Source organism: Labrus bergylta, chromosome 23 (genome assembly GCF_963930695.1).
Source record: "Labrus bergylta chromosome 23, fLabBer1.1, whole genome shotgun sequence".
In the NCBI taxonomy this organism is placed as follows: Eukaryota; Metazoa; Chordata; class Actinopteri; order Labriformes; family Labridae; genus Labrus; species Labrus bergylta.
In genome coordinates, this window is record NC_089217.1 from 9,651,082 (window position 1) to 9,665,293 (window position 14,212).

Below are 14,212 nucleotides of genomic sequence, written 5' to 3' on the forward strand. Positions count from 1 at the left end.
CCATAGACTTTAGACCAGTGACGCAACTGTAGCATTCCAGACTGTGTAGATGCTGAGACATTACCTTAGCATATTTTAGCTTAAGAAACTATCTATTTTTACTTTACATCTTTAAGTAGGATGGATAGTGAAAGTAAAAATCGCAAAAGAGCGCTAGCAGTCAATCAATGACTAAGAGCATAGCTTGGTAGCTAATGTTAAAAGTTACAAAATATGTCTCTTATCCTCTGTAATGTCATGTGTGATTACAATAATTAGCCACAAGCTAATGTTGACAGATATCAACCTGAATTTACTTCAATTTGATCCAAGTTTAAGTCCTGTGTTTTCAGCGCCTAGATCAACACATAGCATATACAGATCTCCAGAGCATACAATTCTACAACACAGTAATCCAATACGATGCCATTGGTCTATTGCTTTCTACTTAACTGAAACTTGAATTATTAGATGTACAAAAAAAAGGAAGATGTTGTCAGCATGTTTTTCCAGTGAAGACATCCATGCAGGCATCTTGCTCTAATTTTAGTGCCTCCTTGCTGTTTGTAATTCATCAGCTGATACATTAACATACTACAACACTCTGTTCGGAGAGTGAATCCTGCTAATTACAGCTTTTCCGATTGTTTCCGTAATGAATTCGGTTTATTAGCATCTCCAAAGAAGCTTGCTCTGTCACATGGCGCTGTGGAAAAACCATTTAATGTACCGGTAGCAACAATTAGCACAGGGTCAGTTCTACTCCTCACGAGAGGCTCCCGTTCGTAGCATTAAATTGGTTTAATTAATTGTTTGATTCTTTTTTTTTCCCCCTCTAGTTTGGGGCTCCTTTCATGTGCATTGATGACTGTAATAATGGAAAGGGGGGGGAAATAGTAAGGGGGTCATGTTTTCCTCTGTGGCCAACATTTTTCCGCCTTTTGAATGTTTTTTTATTCCTTTATTGTAATCTGTGTCTCGATCCCTGCTGAGTCTTTTTTAGATTAGAAGCTGAGACAACCCAATCAGCATGGGAGTCATAACTGTTTCATCTAATCTTCTCTAACCTCTACACTTCGGTCTTTGTGGCTCTTTCTCTTTCTCTTTAACCCAACGTCCCTCGACCCTTCCGACCAGTATGTTTGTGCCTGTGCAAAAAAAGAAAAAGTGTGCTGCTTTGTTTAACTAACATGTTGTCGACCCAGCTGGGACCTATCAGCTCATGTACAAAGCTTGCGGGGTGTAATGAGTTGCTTTTTCTCCACATGTTCTTGCTACATTATCCCCCCCCCCCCCCCTCCCCAAAGTCCCCAGCTCATGAGCATTAAAAGAGGAAAGAAAAGGCCCTTTGCAATCCAAAGTCGCAAAAGACATAGCAAAGAAAAAAGGGGAAGAGGAAGAAGGAAGGGCTGGGGGGTGAGGGGTTTGTAGGGCCTGCTAATGGTGGAGGTCCAGAGGGAGCCGAGGTTAATGTGATGTCTGCCATGAATGCATTGTCAGGATGAATGTGTGTTTGTGTGTGGGGACACACTAGAGGGGCCCCAACTTGTCTCTGGGGTCTTGTGTACATTATTCGGTCCCCGTTTGCACTTCTGTAACTGCAGATTTTAAACACACACAAGGCGCTTGAGGGAAAAGGCATTATTGTGGCTGTCACATCTGACAGATTAACGAGAGCGAGAGGGACTATAACATTAAAGGACCTGCGCTTGACTTGTTCTGTCAAGGCTCTTTGGGGGTACTGATGAGATGTGTGTGTGTGTGTGTGTGAGAGAGAGTGAGTGAAGCATTCTGATGGCATCATGAAAGCCAAGTCAACATTAGTTGTTGCATCAGTGTTGCTCCGTTTATAGCATGCCAGGAGTTTCCATAGCGCAGACTATAGGAGGATCTTTTTGCATCAGCGTTTACTTGTCTTGCCTCAACATGTCATGAAGACGGTGAAATGCAAGCGCGGCGCAATGCAAAGCGTAAACAGAAACATGTGAGTGCATACGTGGAAAGATGTGTCAATAGTGTGCAATCAGACATACAGAGAAAGAAGATGGGACTTTTTCTTTTTTTTTTTAAGGGTGATGAAATCAGCAGTTTACCCACTCAGGAGCACATGTGACTAGTTTTATGCAAATGTAATGAAATGGGTGTGAAGAGCACCCATTTAGTCACCGTCTGCACATGCTAACAGAAGGAGTGATGCAGAATCCCATTAAGGTTTGCAACAGGGTGTTTTTCTCCTCTATGGGTTAATAATGTGGTTTTATTGCACTATTTGGGAGAGCTCATTGTTAATTCAAAGGATAAATAAATAGAGTCTGATATCGTTAAAAGGATTGTGATTAAAATGGCCAAGTAAATACCATGAATTCAGTATGAAGATAAATATTTGGTCTACGTTAGATACACTGGAGCAGGAGAATTTGAGAATTCAGTGTGATATCAAGTAATCTGAATCATTTGTGAATTATTGTGAAGATGAGAATGCAGCATGTGGGTGTTGACGGACGAGGGTGCAGGGAGCTGTAACGGGCCGGAGCGGACACGTGTTGCGCATAAATCTGGTGGAAGTTCTGGGTTAGACCCAAAGATGGCGGCGTGCAGCACTGCAGCGGCTTCCCTCCTGGCAATCTATGTTAAATTCAGGACCGGATGTACTGCATGTACCACAAGTTTCTGGAATGACAATAAATGAACCTTGAACTTTGAACCTTGAGAGCTGCCTGCTGAGCCTGTCAACTCTTTTTTTTTTTTTTTCAGTTTCCAAGTATTTGTGATAGCTCATATTAGCTTGTTAACATTTTAAATATTGCATACCTTGTACTGTAGTTTAGCTCAAGTGTCTAGGACGGTGGTAAGAAGGCAACTCAGCAGAATTCATTTTCCCAAGATGTGAGTATGTTACAGTGAATAAAGCCACACGTGTTAACTGAACAAAAAAAACAAAAGTTCATGGGAAAAAAGGCAAATTAACTCATAAATAAATCACACTAAGGCACATGTTAAAGGCAGAATGGCCTCACCTCTCTCGGCAAGAGCAAACGTCTCCTGTATTCATAGACCGCCCAATGAACAAATTGGCTGCAGCTGGGTATAGAATAACTCAAATGGTGAGTCTATTCACTTTTCTCTTACGACAAAGGAATCAAAATAAATCCTTAAATTAACATTATAGCTCATTCACTCAACTACATGAACTTTTAACGATGAATGCATATTCTACTAGTCACTCAAATATGAAAGAAATTATTAGAAAGAAAACATTTCTCGGAAAAGAAAACCCCAACAGTTGGTTTGCCCCAGTGATGTCAGCGATGACATCATCAATCTTGACGTGGAAGTGCAGGGCCAGCCCCTTTTACCTGCATGGGGCCGCATGGAGAACTGAACAAATAAAGGTAAGAAAGGATAATTATATTGAACACAACACTAAATCAAGACTGTGTGTTTGCTTTTACTTCATTTATACTGATGTGAGCTGTAACCTGATGCTGACACAAACAAAGACCGGAGAGTAAGGGCTGCAATGTTACACAAGCAACATTAAATAATAGCAAAATACGCAGCTTTAAAGAATGCTGTGATTTGATAATAGATAATGGTTTAAGGGACACTTGGTTAATAACAACTCAACAATCAGAGATGAAGTGATGTCATTGTTAAACACCTTTTGTGACTTTAAAAGCCCAAAAGAAAAAAAAACATCCCCACAGACCTTCAGTGTTACAGAACATTTCTGAGTGGAGACAACAGGCAGACACAGTGAGACAGCTCTTCTTCTTCTACACACTCTGTAGTTATATCATGAGTGAGTCCCCGTGTGCTTCCGCAGCTCTCTGGGGGCCGACTTTAATCAATGCCAATCACAAACAAATTAGCCTCGCCTTAACGCACCACCTCTCTCCTTCCTCGCTGACTACACAGGTTTCCTTCCCCCAACCATGCACATCAGAGACACGCCACATGGAAACCTTTGATAACACATCCCCGAGGGAAACCCAGAGTTTGCATGTGCAAACGGCCAAGATGATATAAGATGTGTTGCATGAAGAATAATGGCATTTAAAAGAAAGGACAAGCATCAAAGGCATAATATGGAATGCAAATACAAGTTGTAGAGGGAAACGTGTGCAATGAAAGGTAAAGAAAGCTTTGCATTGCAACATGAACAAGCATCAGAATGTTACCAAGTTCACTTCACATTTTCATGGGAGGGAGGTTGTAAATTCCATTTCTCTTAAAAAAAAAACGATTTACAGTATTGGCTGTACTCTCTTCATTAATAAATCTAAAGCATGGGTTTTACATCAGTGCTACCACCATATATACACTGTTCCACTTCTGAGCTTCATGCCAGAACACAAATGCTAAGCTAACAGCGGACTGTATGGGAGGTGTTGGAGATAAGAACAGGGATTACACTTGTTTACAGTAGCTTATACTAACGCCGGAGGAGAAGCTAATTGCAGGGAGGTGTCAATGTGCTTTGTGTGTGTGTGTGTGTGTGTGTGTGTGTATGTGTGTGTGCATGTGTGTGAACATGCATGTGTGTGAACATACAAGCGTGAGACTCCATGTACTGAGCATGCTAAAGGACAGCATGTACTGTATATGTCACTTTTCCTGCCTCTCTTTGTCCTTGTGTTAGTGTGTGTGTGTGTGTGTGTGTGTGTGTGTGTGTGTGTGTGTGTTAAGCGTGTCTCATAAAAAGGGCTGAGTTACTACGATGTGTGTGAGCGTGCGTGTGCAGTGAGTAAGCACCAATAAACCAGCAAACACACCTCGGCAGCATGTGTTAATAACTAGTGTGAGCAATAAAGGCGGGACGGCCTCATCGCAAACAGCCACACACACACACACATCAACGTGCACACAATATCTACTCATATTCTGCGCTCACACAAGCACAAAAACACACGTGCATATACAGGATTACACTCGTAGACATAAGCACAAACTGTTACACAGCATGCAACACTCACAGGCTATCAGCACAAACCTCACATTTTCATCGTGTGCCGACACACACACATTTTTCATCCTTTCAAGTCCTACTAAACAACAACACACATTTTCTTAACTGTTGCCGTGTATTGCTGTGATATTGGACCCATTGATTTGGGATTACTGGGTTGTATTTGTGCAGGAGTGACCACCCGCAATTTTCCTTTTCTTGTCCGCCGCAGCAGATTTATAGCGAACCCCGGACACCGATCAATGGGCTAAGAGTGGATGAGCAACATCAGGAAGCAGTGCTTTTGTAACTGTCCCTTGCAATATTTAAGTCGGCTGGAGGTGTGTGTACAAATGTGGACACACAACGAATATTCACATGCCAAGTATTTTTAAAATATTAGCATGTGTCTGTACAGTAATGTACTGTAATCCTGAATGCATGTGCACATTTGTGTGTAGAGTCCTTTTCATCTAATCCATTCTACAGACTTCCGGATTTTCCATGAAGACGCTTCCAATGAAGAAAGAAAATTCTGCATCCCGTTTTTTGACATTCATAATCTCCAATGGAGAAAGGCTTGATAGAAAATGAAACTTACAAGTTGATATTCAGTTGAATTCAGTGTTTTTAAGTCATTGTTGGAATCCCTTTACAACTGTTGTCCGATCAAAAGAAAATGCCTTACAATCAACCCTGACCCACATGCTAGATACACAGAGAGGAATTACTCAAATACACACGATGGGGGGAGGGGGGGAGCGTTGTTTCTCTTAACTGATCAATCAATCCAGTTGGACTTTGAAGCTCTGAGTTGTCTGCACAATGTTCACTGTGTTAGTAAAGAGTGGTGGTAGTGGTGAGGTAATTACATGGAACACATAATACTCTGGCAGGTTCATATGAGGATATATAGTTCGCTTGTACCATAACGTTAGCTTTTTACTTCTGTCGGCCGCATTAGCGCTTCAAACATCGTAAGAATGGTGTTGATCTGTGAAGATTCTCCTGCTGAACAAAACGCCTTCGCTTCAGAAACGTGCGTTTGCCACAGAGCTTATTTTCTGCAATGATCCAAAAATGCAATGCAAAAATCCCATAGGCGAATTCTCGTTAGACCCCATGGCGATGCTACTTCCGGGTTGGCCTACAAAAATACGTCATGTGGTTTGTTCTCCATACTGTAGTGTTGATGAACCTTCTTCACCAAAGAAAGAAACAGTTTAAAAAGAAACAGAAAAGCAGGAGAAATGAGATGATTGGAAGATCAAAAAAAAAGAAAGAAAGGCACGACGGAAGTGAAAGAAGTAAGAGAGCGGATACGAAGGACATAAAGAGATGAAGAGAGGGACAGAGTCCCAAGTGCTTGGATCTCCGCATTAAATGGTGAGAACTGAGCTCGCTCCCATCGCTCCCTGGCGACCAATCAGTTAGTGTGTCTGCAGGGGGGCGGCTAACCGGTTCACACCAGACTGACACAAACTCAGTGCCCTCACCCAGCCGGCGGACCACCCTGTGAACACCCACACACACACACACACACACACACACATTCATAAACACACACACACACACACCGGGTGGGAAATCTCCACAGAGAGAGATTGCATCAATAGATTCAAACTCAGGCACCCATGTTCAAGCTCACACACATATCATGTCTGATCAAAACACAGATAAATGAAGAGATGAGGTCTGTCTTGCACAAACGCACACACTTCACCCAACATATCGTATTCTTGGCCCGTCATCTGCCCTTCCTCTCCCCTCTGACACAGTGAGCTTGAACCGGAAGCTCAGCTCCCATTCTGGAGAAAGAGGCGCTTTTGTCTTCAGAACACAGAGGCCTCTGTCTCCGAGCTGTTTGGTGTGTGTGTGCATGCTTGCGTGCGTGCATGTGTGTGTGTGTGTGTGTGTGTGTGTGTGTGTGTGTGTGTGTGTGTGTGTGTGTGTGTGTGTGTGTGTATTTGTGAGAAAAGAGTGTGTGCTGGGGTTTAACAAGTGCAGATAAAAGTTAAAACGTAATGGAGAATAAAGAAAAATGCAACGGAAGAGGAAGAGAGGGAAGAAAAAAACATGAGAAAGGCCCACCAGGATCTTTGTCAGACATTATTTGGACATGGTTATAAAAGATGCTGTCAGCTGGAAAAAAAAAACGAAATGCAAATTAGGGTCGATGTTTGCTTGGCAGTGGCGCGGTGACATCACTGTGTGTGAGTGAAATCTAAAGTTGCACTTTACTTTTTTCACACCGTGTTTTACCGAGTGGAGAAAAGGAGGCTTGTTGGCTGTGTCTAGACGCGGAAGCCGCTAACATGGCGCCTGACTGTCTCGCTGTCGAGGTCGAACAAGCGGCGTCTTTCTTGCTGACGGGTCTTGGAAGAGAAAAAAAGGGGAGGACAGTTTCAAATGGTGCTTAAGAGGTGAGGGTGGGCTGCATGAACAGTGAGAAAGGATGTAAGAATCTGGGTGATTCAGTGATAATCACCCTTTCTTTTTTTTTTACTATATGCTATATTTTTCTGTTAATTAATTACAGGAGTTTTTTATGTTAATACCGATAGATTTTAAAATATTACTGCCAAAAAAGTAAATGAAAGATGATTTAGCAATTCAGATTTTATTAGAATCATTGATCCCTGATGGTGTTGGGAGGCTTAAAGACACTCGCTGTCATCACTTCCATTCAGAAATTAAAACAACCGCCCGACCGTCTGATTTCAAGACTTGAACTTTCCCCTTCTTGCGAAACTCCAGCAGACTCCCTTGAGCAGCGGATAATGTGTTGTAATCTCTGTTATCCCATCCCTCTATGGTCCCGGCCCTCCCTCGTCTGTTAGCTGTAAGATATTACTCCAGCACGCAAGCAACCTTTGACCTCCACAGCACGTTGGTTGCCCAGCTCACCAGCATTCTTTTTGGCCTATTAAAGGGAAACCAGTGTCATTTACTACAGGTCGGAGCTCACGAGTCGCACGAACTTTAACCTAGAATAAAAAGTAAACAGAAAACAGACAAGGTAAACATAGCCTATAACACCTGATGGCTGCTACACACATTTTTTCCCGTTTTTCTTTTTATGCCAGAAGTCCAGTGAACTACTCTGTACTGGTGGCCTGGATAGGATTGGAAAAAATCATCTACCTCAAGGGGCAGGTACAGAGGGGTGGCATGGGCCCTTCTTGAAATGTGACTGAACACCCCATAATCCTAAACCATGATTGGCTATTTGCCTTGTTCGAGTTGGGACTTGTGTTAAAACGTATCTGCGCTGTGTTGTTACAAGCTGCTCATAACTTTCTCGCATTTTAATCTTGTAGTTCATTTTCTTTGAACATACATCTTTTATTTTAAGTCCTTAATTAAGCTAAAAAGACATGGCTCCCTGTTGATTTTACCATTCATTTTCTCTGCATGGTTAAGCCCCCTCTTACTTGCCTTCTCAGTTGCAGGCCCTCTATGGAATCACCTCTCATCAGTAAAGATCTTTGGTCAGCTTGTTGTTAAACGTGTTATACAAATAAGCTTGACTTAACTGGACAACAACATGACTGCAAACCTCTGCTTCCAATTCCATTGCAACCATGCAACTATCGTCCTATGCAATGATGGAAAAAGTTAAAAGGGACAAATATCAACTTAGATCTAGACCATACAGACAAGCATTACCTCCTATGTATGCATCTTAATATTGCAGAACAGTCCCCGAACAGTAAAATGACACTGGTTGTGATCCTGGCCTTATCTTCTCTGATACTGGAGGTCTGTGCTAAAGATATGGGATCTCTGCTGTCCAAACAGAACATAAAAATGTATCCTGAAGTGTTATATGACACCTTCAACTGTTAGATTCTTCAGAAAACCAACCAGACAGAACACAGGAAAAAAGGAAAGACCTCTGTATGGAACAATGACAAAACTGCTCTGAGACTGGATATACTGATGTTGCACTTATTGTTGTTTGAGCACAAACTGAATAAACTGACTGAGAAAATGAAACTGTAATTTCATTTGATCACTAGATTGATTTTTGGCTCATGTACCAGAAAGAACAAGGACAACACAATCTCAAGATTTCAGACTCGTGAGCTCATGAAAACACCTCTAAATCAAATCACATTATTTTTACTTGTAAGTATATTTCAAGCATGTATAGAGACATGCCATCTGTCAGAAAAGCCTTTCAATACTTTGTTAGACACACATAAGAACCACATAAAAGTACAGTCAAAGGGATACTATTCATACTGAATGAATGGTTGTTGAGTGTTTTCTTGTGTAAGGCTGCTTGCAGCTTATTCTGCCTATTGCAAAAGAGTAGTTTACAAATAGAAATAAGCTCCCAAAGGACCGCAAGTCACTGTGATTTATTTTTAGCACTTGGTTGACGTGGCTCATTCAGCTTAAAACAGTCGATTTCGAAAGATTTTGTGATACACAAGGCCATTGTGTGGCATGTGTTACAAAATGAATACTTGCACGGAAGCATCATATGCATTTCCAGTAAAGTGTGTTGCCTGTCAGTCTCCCACCATTATGTTTATCTCATCATTCGGAAGGCTGATTCTCTGGTTGTACGGGCATAGTTTAACTGCAGGATGGAAGCTTCCTGCAGCTGAGTAATCAATAGCTGTAGAGGTTGCATGACACAGCACATATGCAGAGCAGCTCAAGCAACTTGTCGATAGCAAGGTTGTAAAATGCTTTCTGCGAGTCCAACGTAGTCAGAACTACGCATGTACAGTACAAGCATGAAGAAACACATGTCCACTGCATACCAGCTGCTTTGCGGACAGCGACACATGCAGTATGCTACGCCCACATTCCCCCGCCAATCTGCAATCGACTTCCCCGCATTGCCCGAGGGATGTGACTCAGGCCATTTGTACAGTAAAAGCACTCTCTTATGTGGCAGGAGGAAGAAGAAGAAAAAAAAAAAAAAAAAAAAAACAGACGCACACATATACACTAAACACTTTACCATCTGGGACCCATTTCCCGCCATCTAGAACAGCTGTGGCCGAAGCTTTCATGTGTTGTGGTGGGCAGGCAGAGGAATGCTGGGCGAACTGCCCTGCGCGCTCCGACAGAAGGTAAATTACAGGGGACCGCATTGCGCCATAACTCAGGGGAAAACGCAGCGGCCACTTTGGAGTTTGAGGCCAGCGTCTGCAGCGAATCCTCTCATTTTTGACATCTCGTATATACCCGGCTGGTTCGGGTCTACAGATGTGGTGGGAGGAGTGTGTGTCTGTTTTATATGTGTGCTTGAGTGTTGATACATCCCTGAGGTTCTGATTATGAAGGGAGCTAATTTTGCTTCACCTATTAGCTAACCCCATCCATGCGCATTCAGTCGCACCGACGCAGCAGCGGGAGACATTTGGAGTTTGCTGTCTTGCCCGAGGTCATTTCGACATGTGACCGCAGGAGCTGGGGGTCGAACCCTTGTCAGGGGACAAACGACTCTTCCACTGACCCACAGCCGCCCAATAAGCGACCTAGCATTGAGCAACCAATACCAACTATTTGCAACAGTGACGAGGAAAAACTGTCGATGAACAGGCAGAAACTTCAAGCAGCACCGGACTCATGGGTGAACAGTCATCTGCCATGACCGGTTATAAAGTTAAGGTTATCATTTTTTAATATATGTATATTTTAGTCCCTATAAAAGGGAATTATTTATACGACTGTCACCCAACTTAAATTACTTTGTAAGCATTCCAGACAGTTTAAAGCTTCTAAAGATCCACTAAATGGTCTGCAGGAAACATTTAATCCATGTTATTTAAAACTGGGGATCATGATCCAAATATAAACTCTACTGACTATCGGCAGCTTCAATCACTTTTTCCAAAACACAGTGTCAGTGAGTGAGACAGAGAGCTTGAAACAGTCATACACACATCTGCAGAAGATGCAAACCTGCTATTAGCATGTCAGGGAACAGGGCTCAAGTGCACCACTCAATACACACAGGAGATTGCAAGCCTGAGCACTCACACCCACATAGAACATATATTTTTACAGAAGTACAGAACCCAGCCAGGAGGGGAAACAATAAAATGTCAACCCTGAAAAGGTTGTCAAGGGACAACTGACAAGCTTCCACATGCCTTCTCGTCTTTGTGGTGTTGTGTTCTGCATTTAGGATCAAAGGGAGGCAGCGTAACCGTGGCTCCCAAACTGCAGATCTCCGAACTGTCACTCATAGAGAAGCCACTGTGCCGTAACAATCAAACGCTGTAAGTTGAGCTTTACGGTGCAGGACTGTGAACCCAATGGGTGTTCCTTCAAAATGAGAATAATAGCAAGCTCATCAGTAAATACTTGCTTAGTGTACAGTTCAGAAACAGTAACGTTATCCCTCTGTCCTTCTGACAATAGACCTGCCTGTTCTTCATCTTACCTCTCATTGTTCTCCTCCGGATTACTTTCTGTCATCAATTCGTCAATTAAATATATTTAGTTTTTATTCCATTGTATTGTTAGCATTTTAAGAATTAAAAAAAGTATGATTTTTTTCAAATCAATCAATTGATTTTGAATTTCTGTACTATCTTAAGCTGAGACGACTTTACTTGCTGCTTGAATTCAACCCTGCTTTTATTCTGAAATGATTTAAGGAACTTCTGGTAGATCGCAGATTACAACATGAACTTAACCACAGAAAAAGGGACTGGTTATGGATTAAATGAAAACGGATAACAGGAACGGTAAAAAAAAAAAAAAAAAAGTGAAATGATTGGTGAAAAGGTGGATGTTACTTTTGCCAAGTTTTTAAAGAGAAATGAGCCATTTAAAGATGCAGCAGTGTCATTCTTTTCTATCACTGCGACTACAGGGAGACACTGCGGAGGATTATCCACGGGGCTCCTCAAGGGTCAAAGTGGCATGCAATTAATCGCAATTTAAAAAATCAATGCGTTAAATTCGGACCTTAATTTATTGCGATTAACTAATAAATGCTGATAGCCCTGAAGAATATGTATTTCTCCAGTGGCTTTTCCTTTGCTCTCTTACATCACCTCACTTTCAACCTCTGTCTCTTTCTCCTCAAATTATTGCTCTTACTATCTTTACCATTTCTCTTTATCTACTTTCCGCCCCTTATGTCAAGTGACCGTTCTTCTGTAATCCCCATGTAACTACTAGGGGGGTCCCATACGTTTTCTTACTGTTCCCTGTGACGTCCATTTTTCAATCAGAGCCACACAGTTGCCTAATCTGTATTTATTAGCCCATGCAGCCTATATATAGCCCCGGCACACGCGTCCTCTGAAAACACAGGAAACTGCAAGGAACGACTGCAGCATTAATATTAAGCTGCTTATCTTGTGCAAGGACCAATGTCCCTTTAAATATACCAACGAGGACTCTGATGGGATTATGTCGGCCAAACTGCATTTGACTATTTTTCCTTGTGCATGGAGACAGGAGTGGGATGGAAAGGAAGAGGAGATTGTGGAGTTGATTTTAAGGTGAACGTGGGAGTTGAAGTCCGGGAGGGCAGGTGGATATCAAGACAAACACACACATACACACACACACACACACGTGCACACTGAGTACACCTAAATGTCACACACATCATATTTTTGGTTTTATATAACTCTTGCTGCAGGAAGGTAGCATTCCCTGATGAAAAAAAACAAAAAACGACTTGAGGTTAATATCAGAGAATTCAGAGTGTCCCCATTGTTCCTTTGAATAAACAATTGATTTTTTTTTTTTCACTGCAAAAGCCACAATACAGCTTATGCGTTCCTTTTTTTTCTGCACCAGGGCTGTCATGATGGAGGCGTTGCCATGAAAAATGAAAACCACATCAGAGGGGTAATTGCGCTCCTTTGGGAATCCGAGGCTCCGGCGCTACGCTGAAAGCAAACGTTTTCCATCTCTTCAGAGCATGTTTTACAATTGAATGTTTCAGCTTACAACTTGTCTACAAATTCACAGACATGTGAGTTATGAGTAAATAATATATAAATGAATCCTTCAGCTTTGAGAAAAGCATCATTTCAGGACAAAACCTAAACCAAATGCTCCTTTGCTCTTTAATTGACCAATAAAAAATCAAAGCGTGTACTTTTTATGAGATGAATCACTTATCATGATTTAAATGTCTTCTTTCTTTCAGTGCGTGTATTCTTTTTTTTTTTTTTTTTTTAACATTTCAATGTGTGTAAGTGTAAACGTGTGTAAGTGTGTGAGTGAGAGCGTGCACTGTACGCCCCCAGCCTTCTAAAATGGTGCAGTAGAGCAGAACCCCTCTGTGTGTGTGTAGTGTAGTATCCTATGCAGCGCCTGGCAAGAGCAGGCAGGAGAGAGAAAATTTGACAGAGTGCCAAGCCGACCTCATTTCCCCCGCTCTGTGTGTGTATGTGAATGTGTGTGTTGCAGTCGCAGCAGTACTGTAGCAGTGCAAGCCAGTTTGGCTCAGCTTGCAGCTCCCGGATATCTGCGCTGCACTTTATACATGTAATTCAATTCCAACTGCTGCAATCCACTACACGAAAGCCTGTCACAATATACCTCCCAAATACACACTGACACATGCATGGCTACATGCGTGCACATACAATACAGCTGGATTAGTGGATTATTTTCAGTCCACATACACAATGCTTGTGCAGGTTTGGGGTCTTTCGAGGTAAAGCAGCTTCAGTTACATTTGGCATCTGCAACAGTCGACAAATTAAACACACATTTGAACATACTGTAGGTTATATTGGGATACAGTACATGCCATGCTCAGTGTGTGTGTGTGTATGTGTGTGTGTGTGTGTGTGTGTGTGTGTGTCTCACATCCCACTGTTAAGCTGTTACTACTATATCAGGCACAAGCACAGGGTTCTGAAAATATTACAGGAGCTAATAATAGCACCATTGGATGTGGTGTCATACTGATTTCCTAACTTTGTGTGTCTGTGTCGATGTGAGTGTGTATGTGTGTGTCTGTGTGAGTGTGTGTCTGTGTGAGTGTGCTGTATGTGTGCGTATGTGTGAGTGTGCTGTATGGTTGCATGTCTGCATGTGCGCATCCCTGGCTCAGAGCCTGACTCTTCTCATCACCACAAGGAACTCATTGACCAGGATGGGTGCAGAGCCGCGCCCCTCCTCAGGGCTGCTGCAGAGACTCTATGGAGCCTCTAGTGGCCAAAAGAGAGAACTGCACCCCAGAGTCTCAGAGCCACAGTATCTGATAAGTGATAAACTTGTTACTGAGACCTTTAACTGATGAAAAGTACTTATACCACAATGTAAAATGACTAGAAGACA

The 14,212-nt window shown here is 42.2% G+C and overlaps 1 long non-coding RNA gene across 1 annotated transcript; it reads left to right on the plus strand.

The window, feature by feature from the left end:
• Positions 1–3,315: 3,315 nt before the first annotated feature.
• LOC136177665 (uncharacterized) lies at positions 3,316–13,012 on the plus strand. Its single transcript, XR_010665174.1, has 3 exons — positions 3,316–3,371; positions 3,898–4,113; positions 12,716–13,012. It is a non-coding gene; the product is annotated as an uncharacterized lncRNA (long non-coding RNA).
• The last annotated feature ends 1,200 nt before the right edge of the window (positions 13,013–14,212 follow it).